Below are 22,710 nucleotides of genomic sequence, written 5' to 3' on the forward strand. Positions count from 1 at the left end.
AAAATACTGTCTGCTCTAAACTGAAGGATGGTCAACTCAAACTCCATCTCATCCAGAAATGGGTTATCTTTATACTCATACATACACCAAACAGGCAATGAAAAGCGTATGAACTTTAATGAAGATATTTTTTTTTCCTCTTTTCTTAAAAATTGCACTGTGTCTAAGCAAGCACAGAGAAGTAGTTCTAAGTGACAAGTATGGTGTTTCATTTCCTCCAGCAAACTGTGCATGTGTTTTATTTCCCCACATTTTTTTGTTACATGCTCCTAGGTAAGAGGTAAACAGATAAATGGAGGTGCAATCTAAAGGGAATTGAGGGAGAAGCAATTTTATTTTATCTGTAGAATTCTGTTAGCTTCATGTTGTTTATTATTTCCTTGATGTTATTTATTACTTGCATTCTCCTGGCTCTTATCTTCTAAGAGTAATCAAAACCTCTTCATACTGTCTCTAAAATCTTATTAGAATAATAAATCAACAAAAGGGGTTTATAGACACGGGTTTCACAAAGGTAACTTTTCATGATTCTCTAACAAAAATTAAAGTAATTTTGTTATTTAATTATGAAATATGTAACCTCATTTAAGCCTTCTGTAGCATTAAACTATTGAAGCTGACACTTCAATTGCATTTTCCCATGGGTTGATGCACTTTGAGAGTCAGTCATGGGCTACTATCAAAGTATGGGCATCTTCCCCAGTTCTTCATACCTAATTACTACAGGTAAGAAGTTTCCTTTAGAGAGGGATCACTTTTATTCCATATTTGACAGGTAGAAATTAGCTGCCTAATGGAATGGAGTGGTTCTGCAAATTGAAGGAATTAAGTGAGCTTTTTTAAGTTGGGCTCCTTTTAAATAAGATTTTAATTTGAATTCAAATGTGAGGTCGATGTCACAAGGCAGTTTATTTTGGATGCTTTCCAATAACTTTATAATGCCCACTGCTAACATATCATGTCTTGTCTTAGCACCAATATTGGAAAATACTCTGACTTTAGTCTACAAACCAAAGAAATTAAATGAGCAGGAAATTTCCATTTGCACAAAAACTCAGAATTGTCATTTAACCACTGTAAAGGTATCACTCAACTAGCTCCATATGACATTATGGACTAGGTACTACTAAAGTGACAAAATCAAAATAGATTAAAAAAAATAATAATAAGCCTGATTCTATCTATTTTTATGAGTCTTCTTTTGGAAGATAATAGTCCCAGATAACCTGAACATGTACAATCTGATAACCTATAAATAAACTGCACAAACAACATTATTCTTAATTTCCTTTGCTTTTGAGACAGATCCGCGACTTGCACATAATGCTGAAAAAGCTCATGACTCTACCATGATATCACCTCCTTAAAATGAGATGTTGAAGCATAACTGGTATTCTTATTTTAGTTTCAGAGAATTGGAAAAGAAAATATCAACTTTTTAAAAATTATGATTTTCTCTCTTATGTACTCTATTTTTCTTTTCTTTACAATGGTTTTCCCATTTATTTCTCCTGATAAAAAAGTCACTGAATTTATTTCACTCCTTTTTAAAAAATATGTAAGCTTTGGACAAAAAAAAAAATTTAAGAGAAAGAAAAGTACTTGAATGTTACTTAAAAAGTTTCCATATTTCACTTCTTTTGGAGTTTTATTCTCATATCTGCAGGAAGAGCTGACAAGAACAATATGTTAAAGTAGTCAGTTCTGTCATAATTCTCTATTCAGTGCTGACTACAGTGGCATGTCATTTGTGCTTTCCTGTCCTATTATGGCCTATTCCAGGGAGCTTTTCTCCCTCATGAATCTCTTCTGACCTCATCAATATATTTGAAGAAACTCTTTTTACCTGTGAGATAGGTAGTAGAAAGGAGAGAGCATTACACTCAGCAGAGGAGGAATTTCTTCAGTGACATTTTGTTACACAGACTTTGTGAAGGTGCTCAGCAACATTTCTAACCAACTCATTGGCAATGTTTAGGGAATTAAAAGGTCTGGATTGTTCCTTAAACAACTGTTTGACTTCATTAGGAAAAAAATTCACTGCTTGCTGTGAAGCAGAAACTGGTAAAGACTGTTAAACACTTGAATTTCTGCTAATGTATTTTCTGATGGTCAGAATCCAGAGAAAAATAATAATTTTGGCATTATTAAAAACATCTTAGCAATACTGCCTTTGTCTTGGGACTTTCTAAGTCATGCCATATACCTGGCTATTTCAAAAAATTCCTGCTCAAAAATATCCTTATGCCTGGTTGCTTTGTTTTTATAAGCACTATAGACCAAAGAAATTAAATGAGCAGAACATTTCCATTTACACAAAAATTCAGAATTAGCATTTAATCTCTGAAATGATATCAGATACCTGTATCTGATACCTATTATCTCTGTAATGATATCAGGAAACTGTTGGAATATGCAGATATCACTATCTATGTATTACCATTTATAACTATGTATTTTTTGACCCAGAGTGTAGCATGGAAAAAGTCAGAAGATTTTGCAGATTCCTCCAAGACTCTAACCTTTCAAAGAGACGCTTCTTGGACAATAATAATTTCAAGAAATTTCTTTTGTGAAGTAGTCTGCTAAATAAGCACAAAATGTGGGAATATATTCCCCTATGTTACTCTGGAAATGCAGGAGTCTCCTGAGAGAAGAAAGTGAAAAATAAAAAAGGAAAAGAAAACAGAATAAAAAATTAGATCTTGTGCAATATTTTCAGACACACAATCTAATATGAATTTGTGCCAAGACTGATAGACTGCATGTCCTTGAGACAGGGAAAAAAGAAATTCTTTGGTTTTCCAGACGTCACAAAGCAAGTAGAAAGGTTTCTTCAGAATCCATAATGAGAAAATATTAACCAGCTAAAGTGCTGGAAGAAAATGAACTATCCAGCAATTATTTTGCAAAAAGAAAATAAATGTTTGTCTGGGGCAGTTTCTGATGGTAGAGAAAGAGTAAGCACATCCTCTGAAAGAAAAAGTACAGCTTCATTTAAGTAAGCAGAACTAGAGGAGGAGGGTGTGAAAAAATCTTTCTCTGAAGTAATAAGGCTAAAGCACTTGGGGAAAGCAAAGAAAGGAAATAACATGCCCTAAGGATATTTGCACTTAGTGAAAAAAAAAAAATCACAAAATGAGAAAATGAGGACAGGCAATGGGATATAACATCTTATGGTTAGTGATTTAAGGCTCACTGGCATGGGGGAATAGATATGGGAGGGACATTGCCAGGAGAGGGTGGCTTGTTTAAAACTCAACACAAGAGACAGAAAATACCCTAACCTCCAAGCAGCTCAGAAAACTCTTAATAACTTATTGGCAGGTCTGTAATTCACTGTACAACATCAAATGCAATATATAATCTTCTGTGCTAACTGGGGATGGCCTCAAACAGAGTAAAACAAGTGAATCATCTGTCACCCATCCCAATCATCACTTAGTCCTTCAACTTCCCTCCAGACTGAGAAAACTCCGACAGCTCTTCGAAAAGCAAGCTAAGAATAGTGATTTTGCCAGAGGGGAAACAGGAGATTGACTTTGGAGTGATAATGTGTAAAGAGATTTAACCCATTAATCTACTTAACTTACCTAGTATTTTTTTAAAATTTATTTTCAAGGAATTCAATTTATGCAACCATACCTTATAAAGGAGTTTATAATTTATTTAATGTTAACCTATGTACAAAGGTGATGTTTAAAAGATTTGTTTGTTTTCCAAAAAAAGCTAAGCTCAAATGACAACTTTTCCATGTGTACTTAGCATTAAAGCTATTTCAATACAGCACTTGGAGTAATCAAAAGGAAAGACAGCCTTGTTGCTCCAGACCTTCTGCTCCTTCTGCTGGGAAAGCACAGCTCAACTTGTCACAGAAATTAAGACATCAAAGTATTCCAGAGTAACTGAAATTATTGTGAAAAAATGAAGTCTTTTGGATGTAGTATCTCTTATGTAATTTTTTTTCTCAGAAGGACATTGCCAATAAACCACCATAGCAAGACAGAATTGTACACTCTGAAATAAAGAAATCTTCATCTTCTTTCAATTTCCATATCTATGCTACAGATTTTGAGGTTTACATACCAAGGGGAGAAACACAGAATGCACCTAACTACATTCTATATATCCTGTATAGGCATTGCAGAGTCCTTCAGGTATATTCAAGCTCTGCCAAAAGCGGTGACTTCCTCTGTGACACAAATTGTGGTGTCCCACCCTTTTGGGGCAGGGAACACTCAAGATTCATGGATGCACGTGGTTGAGAGGAACTACAAAAGTGAGAGGCTTCTTTTTTCTTTTTTCCCCCACATAATCTTACGAAGTATTATTAAAAAATTACACTCTTGACATGGAAGTTGGTTCCTAACTTCCTGGTATAAGCATACGGCAGTGGATTTTGGATAAAGGGGTAGGGTAAATAGGAATAAAGAGAGAGATTAATTCAAGAGAGGGAGACAGAAAGGAAAGAATAAAAAAAAAAAGAAAAGTAGATCACCGATCCTGGCTCTAACGCAAGTCTGGCTGGGGCTGGGGTATCCAGGGTCCTGGGGCCTAAACTCTGAGCAAGTGTGCATTTGCACAGTATTGAGTTGTGCTTATCCCCAGAAAATAGAACAAGCAAATTTATCCCAGAAAAATGATGCCCTGACTCTGTAGGAACCGCTTCTCCTGCCACATCCTCATCTTTCTCAGTGTGTGATTACCAACAATCCTTGGCTGACTCCACAGTGATCCAGCTATCAGTGGGGTAACCAGTAACATGGGGTGTTAATTTCAGCCATTTGGGCAGTGCCTAGGAAAGTGTGGGCTGCTTTCTTTTAGTACTTTCCCCTTAATTCTCTTGCAAAAAATGCAGTTTTAAAAGAAAACACAAGAAACAGATATGTATTCCACCTTAATGGATTGATCTTTGGACTCCAAAGGGTTCTGGAAAAGAAGGCCAGCAAGGCTCCATTTCCATGCTTGTTCAGCCTTGTGTAGCTGCTGAGATAGGTCAGCATCTCCCTGTGTCTGCGTTTTTCTAGGACAATGATAAAGGTGAACTAGTGAGAAATATATTTATTTTTTTCATTTCTTGATTACAGGTATCTTACAAGTTCTGAGTACTACTACAGTTTTTCTCTTTGAGTCTTTTCAATTTCCTTTGAATTTGTTTTTAATTTTCAAAATGAGACTTCTTTGCAGTGCAGAGAAACACTGGAACTTTTGACTAATCTGATATCAAAACGTAGCTCAAATAATATTATTTCATGAAGGTATACAATAATTTTCTGGTTGGGTTTTTTTTTCCCCTACTTAAACAGGAAACTAGAGATGATCTAATGATAGTAGAACATAAACTAAATATTTAATATTTCAAAATATATAATTTCTGCTTCTGCATTTTTTAGAAAAAAAATCTGTCTTCAAAAGCCTACTGAATTCTTTACAAAAATAAATATACATATATATTTAAAGATACTTTATAAATTCATAAAGGTAAACTTTAAAAACTGTAGCACTGGGTTTTTCATAAGGTTTTATTTTGGCATAGTTTAATATATCCATTTATTTTATCTTTTTTTATTTGGAGAAGGTAAAGAGAAATTCTCCTTCTTAGGCATTCTTGACTAGAAAAGATATTTCTACTGTAAGGGAAATGAAAAAGGAAAGAATAATTTTCTTTGGAGATAGACAACAGCAGTTTTTAGGAGGTTGTTTTATCTTTGGGTTTTTTTTGCTAATTAGGGAAATTTTTTATTTTCTCTAATCAGATTGGGCAACAGGACCTTTTTCACATTAGTTGATGGTTGTTTTATAGCACTGGAATAATTAACAACAAAGGCTTTGATATAGTATTTCTGAAGTTATTTTGATGTTGCAATATTTTGTTAAAATATAACAAGGTCACTGTAAACCTAAAGAAAATAAATTGGCATTTATCTGAAAATGAAATGTACTAAAAGGCATGGTAAAGATAAGGTTCTGTGGAACCTCCCCAGGTGATATCTGCTGTTTTTATTTTCTGTCCAGCAGGAACGCTTTCAGCTGCAGAGGTAACTAGCTACTAGAAATAATTGAGCTTTTATATATATATATATATATAAATATATATAAATATATATATATATATATAAATATATATATATAAATATATATTTAATGACATAAGAACATTGCCTTTGTCCTATAAGCAAACTAAGCAAAGGCTCCTAATAAATATTATAGAATGGGTGATCACTGGGGTTCCCAGTACAAGACAGATGTGGACCTTTTAGAGCAGAGGCACAAGAAAGAGCAGAGTGTTTGGACACTGTTCCTATGAGGAAAGGTTGCACGAGTTGGGGTTGCTCTGTCTGGAGAAGGCTCCAGAGACAGCTTAGTGCACCATTCCAATCTATTAGAGGGATCTGCAACACAGATGGAGCAACAGGTCAATGAGCAGTGGTTTTAAACTTTAAGATTCAGGTGGCAAGCAATGGATCATACTGTCCAGAGATTCTGTGGGTGCCTCATCCCTGAAATTGTTCAAGGCCTGTCTTGAACATGATGTGGCTTTGATCAGCCTGGTTTAGTGGAAGGTCTTTGAAGGCGCCTCCTAACTGAAACTATTTTATGATTCTATGTTCAGTTATACCCCACTATGAAAATTTATTTTACCAGATGTACAATCTGATCCAGCAACCAGCTGCAGCACTATTTAGATGCACAAAGCATTATAGAAAAGGGTTGTGCCTAAAGTTTAAAGTTCTCAAATAATTCATGATGAGTTTTAAATGTTATTTTTGTAACATCTATTGAATATTAATACTATGCATGTTATTAATATCTGATGCTAATAACACTATATTCCCAAAACCTCAAAGCTTTTGGATCAATTGCATCTCAATGATATTTTCTATTGTGTCATATAAGTTCAGATTTTTCCCTGAGGGCTTAAAAAAATGATTGTATCCTGTTTCATCCCACTCTCGTTATAGTTACATTTAGGAATAGTTTGCCTTCTCTCCTTGTCATCTACACATTAATGAATGATACACTATTCTTCCCTTGGACCACTGCAAGATGCAAAACAATCTTGAGTTCTGATGTATTTGAAACAGTCAGATTTCAGCCTCTTCACCATGTGAAATCGTGGAAATGCTCATCCTCCAGAATACTCATCCCCTGCATGTCATGGACTGTAAGTGATGGTCACTGGAGAGGTACTCCATTGCTAGAATTTGCTCGGTGTCATCACAAATTTGCCTTAAGGAGAAATTACACCTCTTTTTCCAGGCTACACCAGAGCACTATCAAGTAATGATATACTTAAAAATGAGATAGATACACATGTTAAAAAAAAACAAAAACAAAACCAAAAAACCATAATCCCTCACTGGATGGCAAAAGTGCTTCTAAGATCTTCTGATGCAGGCAAGTTTCTTGTCTGTGCCACTTCTAGTATGAGGAATACTGAATTGTATTATGTGAGAAAGACAAATGACAATACAGTTTACATCTAAAATCCAACCTTTTATAGACAGTTTGCCTATGTATTTGAAGTATTTTGGTTCTTTTGAAGAATTTCACTACACCTGTTGGAAGAGCTTTAGACATATGACAAATATCCCTGCCTTTTGTTTTAGTTAGTCTTCAGTACTTTCTTCATCCTGTGGTGTCAGAAGCACTGAATGCCCTCCTGGTAAGAAGGGTTATCATAGCAAATGCAGGAGTACAAATAAAGCTGCATAAATCTTAGTCTTAGCAGAGTACCAATAGATTAAAAAGTGTTAAATGAAAGTATTAGTGTGAGATGTTCTATTGACAGATTCTTCATCTGAAAAGGATGTCTATCATTTGCATTTTTAGGTAAGAGCTGGGTATTTCTAGAGTTTGTAGTGGAAACTAAGAAAAAGTGAATAAATAGAAAAGATTCTACCTTCACATTTCTTCATGTTTGCTGATGTTATTAAATTTCTCCTCATAATCCAAACAAAGCTTTAGGATTAATTTGACCTTATAAAAGAATGATCCATGTAATTTGCAGTCTGCTAATTGCAATTGCTGTAAGATTTAAAAAATCATATTACAGGCTCTTAAAATAATTTTCTTTAGAAGTATATATGTACTCTTAGGTATATATGCAATTCTTATCCACTCTAAATTTCTGAAGGGATGGTTTAGAGCACTTCTCTTATAATCATTATCTCTTTTGCAACTTGCTTAAAAAGAGAGCATCTGTTTTTCTTACAAAAATTCATATGTTGTCCTTAAAGAGAATGGAAAACAAATTTTTGAGAGACTGAGGTTCAGCTGACTTTATCTTTGAAATTTTAAATACTAGAGTTGCATAGTACATTTTTTTAGATGAACCTGTAGTCTGCCTAGAAAAATAATCTTTAAAATTAAAGTACTTAGTAATTATTTTTTGCTAAAAATCCTACATTCATAAATTAGATATTTAACTTGCATGGATAAAAAGGAATCTTGAATCACAAATAATATTTATTGCTGTATTTTAAAATCTATCAGTTTAGTTATTAATCTTATATGTTAGAAAAGACCAATATAAGTTTATATTTTCATCCACACTTCAGGCTTGATTATACTAAAAAACTTGTTCAAGCCTGGGCTTTTCATAATTTATAAAATTATAAATTTATCATCTACATTCACCTTTATTTCAAATTAAAAGTAACTTTATTGCAAGGGAAAAAATATTATCAAATTTCAAAGCATCTGAAATAAGAATGAAAACAGAATAGAATGTTCACATGGAAAAATTAACTAAGCTATTTGAGCACCTAGCATGGACTTAGCTAATAAGCTAAAATTCAAAGAAACTAGGCAAAAGTCACCTTGTGAATCAATTTGTGTTCCTAAATTGTTTTAGACAAATAGATTATTTACAGATACTTTCAAAAGTGGTTTTCATTATTTTACTTTGTGGGAATTAAACTATTATTTCTAATTCTTGTTACATTGAGAATGTTTGAAAAAAAAGCATAATTTTTTTTTATTTTAAATCACATTAATTTACTTAACCAATACATGCATTCAGTGATGAAACTAAAGCATCTTCACCAGTAGGTGCAAAAATAATCAGTTTTAAGAGAAAATAATCTTTGAAGAAAAAAGGGTGAAAGAAAACAACAGCTTTGATCACAGATTGAGCATCAAAATGCTCAGCAAAGTATTCTATGACATCACCTTTGTATTATTTCTGAAAGGAATACCAAGATTTTTCAGAAAGTGTAAAAACTAATTTTATAAAATATATTTTTTATGTTTTGAAATTTGTCAAGCTTCTGCCAGAAGTGAAATTTCATTACTGTGTTAAACACCTGAAAATAGAGGGGTTTATCAATGGCAGTGTTATCTGAGCTTCAGTTCAGTCCTGCAAGGAGTCTTATGATTATGCATTTAATGGATTTTAAGTGAAACATGTACTGTTCTACATGGAGCTATGTCACCAGACTCCTGGTAATGGAACTATATTAAAAATACCTAGATCATGAAAATCAGAATTCTCTGTCTTGTGGTAAATCTTGCTTTCCCAATCCCTTACCACTCTGAGAAAAACACAAGCATGTTTTTCTTCTCACATACAGTACACATGATTTATATCAAAATTCAATCATGCTCAATTAGCACTCAAAATTTTCCAATAATTACTCTGAAGGCAACACCGGCACACAGAAAGCGCTAAGGGAGTCAGAGACTAAGCTGTGCATAAATTCACTAATAAGAGAAAAGGTCATGGGCTGATATTATTGAAATTTGATTAGATTTCAGATCCACATGTTAGAAATCAATGTTTTTCTGGCTTGGGCACTTCTGCTCTGGAGTCAGCCATTCTCCTCAGAGGCTGCACCAGTGTTAGATCCTCTCCTGGGCACAAAGACAGCAAGCAATGAAAGAGCCTTTGCAGGTCAGAGCAGACAGGCTTTGCTATTCCTGCTCTGAGTGGTTTGGGGAGCTGAAAGGGAAAAGCTGTAGCTACAGCTGAGGAGTGAAACAACTACCATGTTGGTTAATGCCCACAGGAAAGGCAAAACCAGTGCTGAGGTTTTTATGGCTCTTTGATAGCTTCCAGTAGCAATCTAGTCAAACCAGGATGAGTCCACAAAGGGCTCTTCACATAAACACTTCTGCTGAGTGGCTGCAAATATGGGAGCTACAACCTGAATTTAATCCCACAACTAAAAAAGCCCCCAAAACAGGCTTTAGATATGTGCTGTTCCTATAATGTGAAAACTGACAGATAACAGATAACAGGAAATAATGAAAGCTTCTCAACTCTCTTGACGATCCATATGTTCCATATGTTATTCTGGGCATGAGTGGAAGTCTGTCGACTCCCACTGCCCCATTTGTGTTGCCTCTGCATGTTCAACTGAACAATTAAACAGATTGTCAGATGTATGGCACTGAAGTAACAGCTTTTCATGAAAGAAGAAAGCAAACGATCAGATGAAAAAAATGTAAATATGAAAAAAAATTAATTTCCAATTGGAATTAATTCTGACTTGCACCATCAAAAGAGTATGTTATAGCAATGCAAAATTGATGAGGCAGAAGAGAGGTTTAGGCCTATGATGCTCAGGAAAGAATCATCAATTAGGGAACAAAAATGAAAAAGAAAAAAATTTCCCTGTAGTCAAAGCCTCACCTGTTTTTCCAAGACTGCCTTACATTGTTGAATCATCAGAACTGGCTAGTCTGAGTGTAAGCCCTATGGCAAGTGGTTTGGAGGCAAGTTATAAATTGCAGTTCTCCTTCTGGAAGATGGAGAGAGAAACTATGACAGGACACAATAAATAAAATGCACATTTATTACTGCAAACCGAAAAGAAATAAAGAAAATTGCAAAAGGCAGTCTAAAAAAGCAGTCTTTTTCTCTGGTTAGAATTTAAATGTGGAGAGGATTTGTTCAGATAATTTCTTCTCCCTGGGGATGAGTTTCTTACAGGAAGATCTGATTTCTGTTCAGACATAGCAGAAGAGGTCAAACATTTGAATTAACTGACATAGCTTTTAAAACTTAGTATGCAATTAAACCAAGAGGCTGCATAGCAGAAATAAATAATTGTTCAACTAGACCACACCTGATAAAATGAAGTCTGTTCTGACAACACTACATTTGCTTTTATTTGTTTTATGAAGAAGATGATGGGACAAAGCATATTTTTTGTACAAAATTTCTTGGATTCACTACTGAACCACTAGCAGGTTGGACTCCAGTCACGCTACTTGAAGATATGCTTCAGATAAAGATATTTATGTGTATTATAATGGCTGAATCATACAAGAAATATATTAGTTATTCTACAAGATTGTGCAGATCAAAGTTCTACTTTAATTATCTACTCTTGACATCAAGCTAGTTGTGCCAGCTGGGCCTCTAAAATTTAACCACCTTAAATTGGTAAAATGATATCAAAAAGAAAAAAGAAAGAAAAATAGAAGGAAAAATAAGGTTTATGCTTAGAGTAAAGAACAGCACATTAACATCATATGGAAAATTAAAAAAAATTATAGTATCAGATACATCAATGCTAAAAACTTCAGTGTAATCCTTCAGCTCCTGCTGCAAAACCTTTAAAGGCTCACTGCAGCTCTTTATTCCTCCATAATGTACAGAATAAACTGCTGGAACCCAGACATCTACTAAATGATTTCTGACTTGGTTTTTTATTCCTGACTGCAATCAGCTCCTTACAGAGACAGATTTATAGTTCCTGCGTCAATATCTGTAAACAAATATTTTAATCTTTAAAAGCCATTATCCTTAGATTTACCTTTTATGTGTGTGTGTGTGGACTACTTCATTACATTCTTTGTATTAAGGATTTTTTTATCAGACACTTACCTGAGGAGAGATTAACTAATGCAGTAGAACAGTAAGATTTTAGAAGAGTGAGATTTCTTTTGCTTTGTTTTGGTGATGGACAGGAGGGCAAACCCATCACTTTTTTTTTTGCTGGTGCATTGGCTGCCAGCTCGCTTAAATTTCTGACATTACAATTGAGAGAGATGTATTATGTCCATTAGGAAAATATCATGAAACCATGCTTTCTGTTTCATTTTTAAACCTCTGGCTTCAAAGAACATAGAAAAGAAATGATCCATCTGCAAAACTCTGATAGCTGTTTCATGTGTCTACCTGATATATTGGCCAAACAAGTAGATATTTACTATTTCCTTTTTAAGGGATCCACAACACATCTCTCTAATGGAGTTATGAAGTATTGCAGTGACTCTCAGTTTTTGGAAAAGATTTTTCTGGAAGTTCAGAATCAGGACATGAAGCAGAATCCCATTCTTTTATTCAAGTGCACTTGGAATACAACAGAAAAATCTCCTAATTCTTTGATTGTGATTTGGCATGTGTTCTGTTGGCAAAACTGAGGCTAAACATTTAATTCAGGGACACCTCAGAGGAATTAGAGCAGCAGGCTGCTGAATTTCCTGGCAGGTTGGAAAAGCTATGGAAAGGTTTATTTCCTACAAGATAGTTCATTGTAACCTAAGTATTTGTCCTAGAAAATAATAAGATATTTTCATTTAAAACACAGATATTTCCCCATATCTATTTTAAATAACATAATCAAAGGCAGAAGAGCAACCACATTTCTTCCTCGCAATTTGCATACTATTTTGAATTTTTTATTTTTAAGGTTGCTTTCAAACCCTAGGCTGCTGGTGGGGACTTTAAAAAAAAACAAACAACAAACTAAACTTCAAACAGAAAAGATACATTGTTAAAAAAAAAAAAAAAAAGCTAATGCTCCTCCAGTTTCTGACCTATTAGTAGGAGGTTTCACGAATGGCTAGAGATATTCATCAGATACCCAACACTTAGAAGATATGGTCAAAGTAGGTGCAAAACTCCCTGCTGGGCACTGTGTCAGGGCAGCCTGCATGGAGTCTTCTGAAGCTTTTTATCAGATGAACCCGTGGTAGTAGAAGTCCAAAGGAAAATGCTCTTTATTTCAGAATGGTGCTTGTGATGAAAAATCTTGATTCAGACATGCAACCTGCTGGATTCCACCTGGAATGAACAGGATACTCACTGTAAAAGCATGCTTCAAACTACACTTTTTCTATTTTGTTTTTAATATCCAAGGATGGGGAGTCCCTGTCAGGTCCTCACCTTTAAACAAAGTGTGACCTGTGCAAGCAGATTTCCTGGTAGGCAATTCTGTTTCAACTTATTCTTGTGTTTTCTTCTCCTGTGTCTGCCTGCCTAAGTGCCAACTGAGACTCTTAGAGCTGAAAATACTTCCAGGTTTGTTATCCAAATCTATTCAGAAGTTGTTTCTATTCCAGGTTCCTAAGCTGATGGTAATTTAGATGTAGTTTATTTCAAGGTAAACTTCACAGAGCTTGTTAAATCTTGTTATGTAGCTCCTTTTGGCCGCTAGAAAAGTATAATCAGGGTGAACATAAGAATTTGAACACTGGCAACTTTCTTCTTTTCAAATGCTATTAACATCAAAGCTATTAACAAACACTTGCTGTAATAATTTCCTTCATGTTTGCTTCATGATAGCTTTCATGTACTTCTGACTTTCACTACCATTTCCTTTATCAATCACTGGATGCTTTTTAAAATTTCACTTACTACTTAAAGCACAGAGATGAAAAAATAGCAAAATCATGTCACCATACTGTTTTAAGCACTAAGTAAATTTGAGATTTTTTTTCCAAACTGAGGCTGATTCTTCTCACTCACATATCCTCTTGTCATATATGTCACTCATTTCATTGTGGCATACTGTCCCTGGATACAATGCATAAAAGAGTGGCATGGAGAACATTATAGATCAGGATTAACTGTAATAATTTTCAGCACTGAACAACCTTTCTACTGTTTTTATGGACCACCTGGGGATTCTACACAGAGGCTATTACCTGAAGTCAGACAGCATTCAAATCTGTCTTAAGTACTATGGAATCACAGAATCATTAAGGTTGGAAAAAATGTCCAAGCCCACCAAGCCCAACCTTTGACCAAATGTCACCATGTCAATTAACCACAGCACTGAGTGCCATTTCCAGGCATTTCTTGAACCTCTCTGGGGATGGTGACTCCACCGCCTCCCTGGGCAGTCCATTCCAATGCTGAAACACCCTTTCAGTGAAGAAATTCTTCCAACCTGAACCTCCTTTAGTGCAGTTCGAGGCTGTGTCCTCTTGTCCTGTCACTGGTTGCCTGGAAGAAGGTGCTGACCTCCACCTACATCCTCCTTTCTGATGGTTGTAGAGAGTGATATGACCTCCTCTGAGCCTTCTTTTCTCCAACCTAAACAACCTCAGCTCTCTCAGAGACTCATTATAAGACTTGTGCTCCAGACTCTTCCCCAGCTCCGTTGCCTTTCTCTGGACACTTTCCAGCCCCTCAATGTCCTTCTTGTAGTGAGGGGACCACAACTGCACACAGGATTCAAGGTGTGACCTCACTAGTGCTGAGTACAGGAGCACAATCACTGCCCTGATCCTGCTTGCCACACTATTGCTGATCCAGGCCAGGATGCCATTGGCCTTTTTGGCCACCTAGGCACACTCTGGTTTGTGTTCAACAGCTGTTGACCAGCACCCCAAGCTCCTTTTCCACTGGGCAGATTTTCATCCACTTTTCTCTATCCTAAGGATCGCTAGAAGCCTTATACCTCCATCAGTGCAAAGGGAAAGAGATGCAATTGTCTTACAAATTTTCTTGCAATGTCCATAAAATTATGCTTTTTAAAAAGTTAAAATATATCCTTGGCAAAATAAAAAAGACAAGAAATAGTATGCAATTAATCCCTTATGGTCACAATATACCTAATGGTATTAAACCAGATAATTTTGCTCAATTTATTTTTATCCACAGTGTCTATTTAGCGTTAGACTTTGATGGTATATATATGATTTCTTTCTAATTATGCAATCTAATGAAAAATTCTAGAATATGATAAAGTATTTTACATAATTCAGCAACATTCTAAAGTAACATGTATTGCAGTTTTAGGTGTGGCAATTAAAATAAGTAGAATGAAAATTTTACAGGCATGGCTTTCTGAGACACCTGTAGTGTACTTGGCCTTATACAAAAATCAGTTTTAAGAACAATGAACAAGGCAGAGACGTGTTTATGTTAACGCAGACCAGCAGCTATTGCAAAGGTTGTGAGTAAAGGTTTAGAGCACAGTAAGCATGATGCTCTAAGTTCAGTTTAAAAGACTGCCTTTAAATTACAACATGCTTTGGATTTATTGAACTTGTACTTTTGCTATATTGACTGCATCTCTCCTCTTTCTTCCCGTTTTCCTATCTGACACTCCCTAGGACACTGTGCTGGTGTTATGGAATCACAACATGGCACAGTAACAGATGGTGATGCTACTTTAGTTTAATCTCAACATATAAATATGGAGCTCTTAAGGAGGAATGCCTTCACATTTAAAATCCAGCACTTTTCATGTACTAGGGGTAACAACAGTTAACTCTTTGATCTTCTGTATGAACTATTAAGGGCAGAGATGGTCTCTGCAGAAAGCAGATGGCCATGTAAATAAAACATTCAATACTGCTAAGTAAGTTTGAGGGAGCTTGTTGAATGTTGATTTTAGTTTTTGTTTGTTGGAATTTTTTTTTTGTTTTTTTTTAAAATTTAAGTTTCAGTGTTCTCTCTCAATATTCTTAAAGCTTATCCTGTTCTTTGCAGGCAGCAGCTACTTCCATGACTTCCAAACAAAGCTTGGAACTGTGGCATCCAGTGGCTATACAAGCCCCCTTAATATAGTTAATCTAGCCCTGGGAGGTGGTATGGGTTTCCATGAACTCAGACAGACATACTGTTGTTTACCACAACTAAACATTACTTCTCACAGGACAAAACATTACCCACAAACCACAGGACTGTCAATTACAGCAATTACAACAACTAGAATTAGAACAACCTGCCTCCAGTGCATTCCTAAATAAGGCTCTAAATGTCAGCTGTTATTTCTATAATTTCTATCCACTTAGTTTGGGAACATTGGTAGGATATTGCATTTAAATTGTAACTTCATCCACACTGCAAAAGATTCTTGCTTGAGGTAATTTGGCTCACCTCAGTTGAAGATAATATTTCTCTGATGATTTACTGGAGGTTCTATTCCAGAGTCACATTAATTTAAGCTGTGGAGAAAATTACTGTATTATCCCAGAGGAAAGCAGGAGATGGGTCTCAGCTCTGAAATTTATTCCAAAATAAAATTTAAAGTAGTTTTATAGCAGAATAAACTCCTTATAATTTCCTTCTAGCAATATTTAAAAAAGCCCTAAAATATCTTTTTGTTAGTTGATTTGCACATAGAGGCTTCCAGTGTGCAGACATAGGATGCTAAGGACTGAGATGCTGACGGATAATAGTGTATGCACTTAAATCCATCTGTGTGTGGCAAATCTTAATTTGAACCAGGCACCCACCACAGACAAGGCCTTCTGCTCTTGAGATTCATTTAAATCACAAATTCACACTTGTTTAATTTCTGCACAGTTGTTTTATATAAGTTTTAATAACACACTACGGTTATATGTATTTAAAATTGCGATAGAAACATTCAGTGCAATGCTGAACTCTGTTATGCCCATTGCTTTGCATCCCCATACAAAGGGACTATTTCATTCAGTTAGTCTTTCAATATTTGTTTCACTTTTGTGTAGTCTCCATATAGGAAAAAACACACACATATGCAAATGCAGTAAGTTATATATTCCTATATATTCAAGTAGGGTTTTCTTTTTTTAATAATTGTTACATAAAAGAATAATATGTTTCTATATCTTCTACCTTTTGAATATCTTTATTCATTCACCACTCTATAGATACTGTAAATTTGCTGAGAGTGAAGCAAATCAGGGTATTTTTTCAGGACTTTAAGCAAACAACAGTGAGAATCATTTCTATTCATATTTCCCTCCAGTCCTTAAATTTAATTTCCAAATAGTAAAACATTTTCATGACATATATATAGTTGGAAACACTATTTGTTTTGTTATTTTCATTAGCTCTATATGTGCTGATGAATGACCAATTATTTTGAGGTTTTTTTGGTGGGTTTTTAAATTATTTTTAACAGAGAAATTCCAATCATGCCTTTCAATAAGAACTTCAAATGTACTTAAATTTTTTGACATTGCAGTGACTGGATGTTTAAAACCCATAATAAATATCCTCTGATATTAGAAAATAATACCAATGTAACGTTAGAAATCAAGTAGATGAGAAAATACAAAAGTTTTTCAGTTTCCATGAGGACATAAGACTGGGAAATTTGGCTGAGAGAGTTTGACTCCTTCATTGCCAATACCCATAGTTCTTCTGAGGTAACGAAAGAGCCTCAATCTGGACACATATTCTGGTATCCTCCTGTGGTAATAGATGAGGTCTATTTCTCTTTCTTTTCTCCCTCTTACTATTATTTATTCATAAATAAATATTTATGCATTCAAGAAACGACTTGGGAAAGCGACGGAACAAGAAAATTGAATTTGAAATTGCTTCATTCTGTGCCATTTATGCCACCTGCTTTTTCTCTTCATCCTTTCCCCTTTCTTGTTCCCCAAAAAAATGATCTATCCTAGATCTGATAGCATCTCCTTGAAATACGTGTTTCTAGAAGAAGTGATCGTTGCAGTAAAGTAGTCACATGGGAGAAGAAAGTTATCGTCTCTAGTGTTAACTGAACCATAATGAATTATTGCAGTGGCTCACTAAATTAAAAGTGATGTATTATGCTGAAAAACTGTTTGACCAACTTTGCTCATAAACTTAAGATTTAAGAGAGCAGTTAATTTTTTTTCAATTATCTGCACATCTACCATGTTAAATGCACATTCCACATTAAACACCTGGGTCCAAAAATGTATCTATTTGTGACTTCAAAGCTAGTTAACTTGCACTAAAATATCTTTTCTGAGCAGAATTTGAATCTATTATTAAAACAATCGTTTACACTCAAAGAGAACAGTTCCTCTGAGGATATCATTCCTATACAAGCAAACATCCCTTCACAGTTCAAAGTCAGTTTTCAGCCACTTACAAGCTAAGACAGAGAACTGCTTCTGCTACAAAACTCCATAAGGGCACTTCTTACCCTGGGTCATGGCAATTCACAAAGTGCTTGCTTGCACCAACTCTGTGTAATGCACACCTTGGGCTTGCAGCAACTGGCAGCCCTTGAGAAGGAACCTGTGCAAGGGCAAAGCACTGAGCCTTGGCACCATTTCCATGAATGCTGAATGCTGGATCATCAGCCTATTCCACCACCACTCTGCAGATGCTCCTTGATATAGAGATATTCCACAATTATTTCTCTTTTTTTTTATTATTATTATTTTTTTTAGACATAAAAAATAATCTCCCATGGGAAACAAGTGCCTTTTTGAAAGACAGTTCCTTGCCGGGAAAGAGATTTCATTATTTTTCTGGTCGGGGCATAATATTATATTGATTTGTTTCAGTATTTTCTGCGGTAAAATCTATTTTTTTTTTTTTATCTAGCTCTTTTTCATGCCAAAGTTGATCATAAAATTCTTATGCCCTTTGAAATATTCACAGTACTGCTGTGTGTTAAGCCCTTCTTTCTTTGCAACAAAATAAGTCCTTAAAGCACATTTTGCCTCTGCTAAGTTTTCTTGTACCTCAGTCCTTTTTTTCTTGTTTATAATTGAACTATGCCATAGACCTTTGTGTGAAGAGATAAAGAATATGAATAAACATCAAGCACTAGGAAAGCTAATGAACATTCCCAAATCTCTTTAAAAAAACCCAAACAAACTAAGCAAAGAAACCACCACAAGAAAACAAAACCTCCAAATCTGGCAGGTTTTATTTATTTTCAGCTGTTTTCTGATCAATTTCCACAGAGCTTTTTTTTCCTCTAAGCAGAAGAGGAATTATGTATTTTCTGAATTAAAAGATTATTAAATTCTGCTGCCTTTAAAAAGAAACACAGTCTTTCAGTTTGAATCTTAACTTTTTTCCCATTTAGCCGCTGGTGACTAAAGTACCTAAAACAGACACCCTTATTCATTACTGTTGAACTAAAAAAAACACCAAAAAAAACCCCAGAAAAACCAAAAAAAAGCCCAGCTTGCATCATCATCTAGAAAATTTCATCAGAAGGGTTGAGAATGTTCAGAAGTTACTTAACCCCATGCCTACCCAGAAAGCAGAAGCCCTAAAGTTTTCAAAGCACAGATATTTTCCATATTGTTTTCTTACAAGGCAATGAGCAGGGAAAAGGAAAATAATAATTCTTTTGGCTCTTTTGTATTCCTGTTTTGTAAGCTCTAATTATTTTAGTACTAGAATTAAATCTCTAATAATACATATATGCCCTAATGAATCAGCTAAGCTCTTAGGAACTGCCTTTTAGGGAACCACAACAGTGCAAATCTCTGACATGTACCATATGGACGATAGAAATAAACCATAAAAAGCCTCTGTTTAGTGCTACTAGCAGCAGCAGCTCTAAAAGGGGTGCAGAAGAAATGGGGTCACGGTCTCCACTCAATAATCATCAGAAGCTGCTGGCTGTGGGAGAGAGCAGCAATTAGGGAAGGGAGCAGCAGGCAGTGCTCCATAGTTGTACAGGGTATTGTGCTTACCAGAGGCAGAATGCCTCCCAGAGTGCCTGCTGGAGGAATGTGAATCCACACCATCCCCAGCATGGCCCAGTACCTTAAGGGCTCAGTTAAGCCCTTAATGATTTCTGGAGGCACAAAACTGAAAATATACTTTAAAATAATAATAATAAAAAAATAAAAAGTTCCAAACTTTTATTTTAGTGTTGACTTACTTAAAAATGAAGGTTTTTTTAAAAAGCACCCAGGGAGAGGCAGGCTTCAAAGCCAGACAAGATAGTTTCCAAAGAAGTGTGATGAACAAAACCACAGCTTCTTGACAAGCTCTCTCTATGTGCACTGGAAAAGTGGCAGAGCTGTTAAATGACAAAGTTTGGTCAACTCAAGTCTTAGATGATAAGAAATAAACTATGGGAGTGCCAATCTCCATAGGAAAGAAATTTTAAAAAATAATTTAAAAAAAAGTAAATAAGGAGAAGAAAAAAGACGACTTTTCTGTAAACCAAAGACCACACAAAGAATTTTCACAAGTGAAGGTTCAAAGGGACCTGAAGCAAACAAGTGTAGCTTTCTCTTTATAGAAAAAGAGTTGGCAGAAGTTGATAAGCAAAATATGAGCTTACAGTGATGATAGAATTTCTTTCTTAAAAACAGAATTCTGTTTTTAAAAGAAATCACCGGTGTTTAGTCCTTGCTTTTTGGTCCAAAGCTTGTATTCTTATTGAATATTATGGGTAATTAAGCATAATCTGTTTCCACCTATAAAAGACCACTGGTCCTATGATTTCTTTTTCCTAATATATGACATATATTAGCAATTCAACAGATGCTGAAGTTATCTTTTACTACATCTTATGAGCAAATTTACTGTGTTTAGAAGTTCAGGTTGGGTTCTTTATTACCAGAAATTATACACTCAATGCATTCATTTAAAAACTTTGAAAAAAATAATCCATTTTGAAAATCTCCCTTCCCTTTTTAAAGGTTACTTAACTAGAATGTTAAACATGCTTTATTTTAATGGTTTTCTAAAATGGTTTAGAAAAACATAAAAGATGATGTACTGAACACCACAGGTACCACTACTAAAGAAAACACAATTACTGAATAAATGGTTCTACAGGTAGTAAACCTTTCCATGAACTGCAGTCTTCTATTAAAGAAAACAGACTTCCAGCATGTATCATTCACAGCAAGAAACCCTTGCCTACTATTACCATATAATACAACAGCTACTACACAGGAATGGTCACAGTGCTCACACAGGATAAATCCAAATAATCATAATTCTTTTTTTCTGGGTTTTTCTGTTCAAGTATCACCAAAATCTAAACTAAAGTTAAAAAAAAAGTCTGAAGGAAGTTATGTACAAACAGTAAAGGAAAACAAAATTATTTAGAAGTAAATATCGCTGAGTTAATTTGCATGTGACACAAACATTGTTATCATACAACATTGGTGGTATGATAAATAAGGAATTCAACATGATGGAGTACATTTGGTAAAAAAAGCCTACCCATAAAAAAACACATTTTGATTTTATGAAATATAAACTGACATAGAAAGAGAAGAAAAATGCCAGACCTGAGTCCAGAATGGTTTAAGGGAGGGAACTCCCTACAGGAAAGCAAAACCTCTAGAGATTACTAGCAATCTCAGAAGAAATTAATGTGCCAGCCTAATGATGATTAGGTGGGGAAGCCTAGCATAATCCTTGACAGGATAAATGGGAATCCCACATAACAGTGTCAGAGTGGCCATGAGGATGATTTAACACTTCAGTACCAATATGCTGAAAAATTTTAAGAACAGAAATCTTCTAACCATGATCACAGAGACGGGGCAGAGCTTTTTCATAGTTGTGGGTATGACTGTTGTAAGGATACTTTTATCTACTATGAATCATCCTCAAGTACAAACGTATGCTTGCCTTAATCAAGAAAAAGCCAAAGTGGTATTTATTTATAATGGCATTAGCTGGCTATTCCTGGGCACTAACCAAATGAATTTCCATGATGTAAGCTCTGATTTTCTGCTAATGACTGTCCTGTTGTATCATGAGCTCCAGTATCCTCCTCCAAAGTCATCTTAGATTTTTTACTAGACTATATGTTTAATCATAGAACATGGGTGTCTTAATTCTGTCCCCAGTCTCCCAGGACCAGGAGTGAAATTGATGAAGAAAGTAAAGTTTCTCCGAAACTGGAGAGCCATAGCATTCTGCACCCTGCTGTTGATTCAAATAATCTAGTCACAAACTCTCTAATCTCTCATTTAAAAAACAAACAAACAAAAAATCCCAACCAAAATACCCCAAAAACCAAAAACAAAACAAAACAAAAAAACAACCAAATTTGTCTTCCCTTCTTTGTTGAGGCCAGCCTGAGAAGTGATAACATCAGACTTACTGTGATCTACCAGCTTTGGCTAATTCCTGCCTTTAGTATCTTGTTTCCTTTGCAGAGGGAATGAGGAATATGTGTGCCAGCCTGCCCCACTCTCTGATAAAATCTGGTTTTGCTCCTACCTTGCCACTGGGCCAACTCTGTACACCTGAGCAAGTGGAGGATGGATAGCTGAGCTGAGCCTGAAACTTGGTCCTTCCATGCTGAAAAAAGGATTTTTCGTAGGGAGCAAAAGAAGTATGGAGAATATATCATTTTCATCAGCTTGTGCAATATATTTGCATACATATTTGGAAGTCAAAGCTTGCTTTGGCAAGCATTGTAAAAGGAAGTTATTTAATCTTAATAAAAGATTGACACTGACTGTTATGTTTTGGTTTAGGGTTTCTCTCAAGGGAAACCATTATTTGGCAGCTCACTGTCTCTTACTCAGACACTGGAGACTTTGAAGAAAGAAGATATCTGTACAGAATTGCTGTGACTTCTGACCATTTTAATTCTCAGTTTTTCACAAATCAAAAACTCAGAACACAGCAAGAGCTTCCCTTTTGAGAACTAGCTCCCTGTTATGCATCCAGATGTCAAAATTCTTCAAGATGAAGTGTTGCTTTCTCAATATAAAAATACATTTTTAGGAGTATTCCATTTCATGGATGCGAGAGTGTTTATCTTTCAGTAACATCTCATCAAGTGAGCAACAAGAGATTGCTTCCATGTT

This window comes from Pseudopodoces humilis, chromosome 1 (genome assembly GCF_049639895.1).
Source record: "Pseudopodoces humilis isolate 2021_Gansu_Grassland_sample_001 chromosome 1, ASM4963989v1, whole genome shotgun sequence".
NCBI lineage: Eukaryota > Metazoa > Chordata > Aves > Passeriformes > Paridae > Pseudopodoces > Pseudopodoces humilis.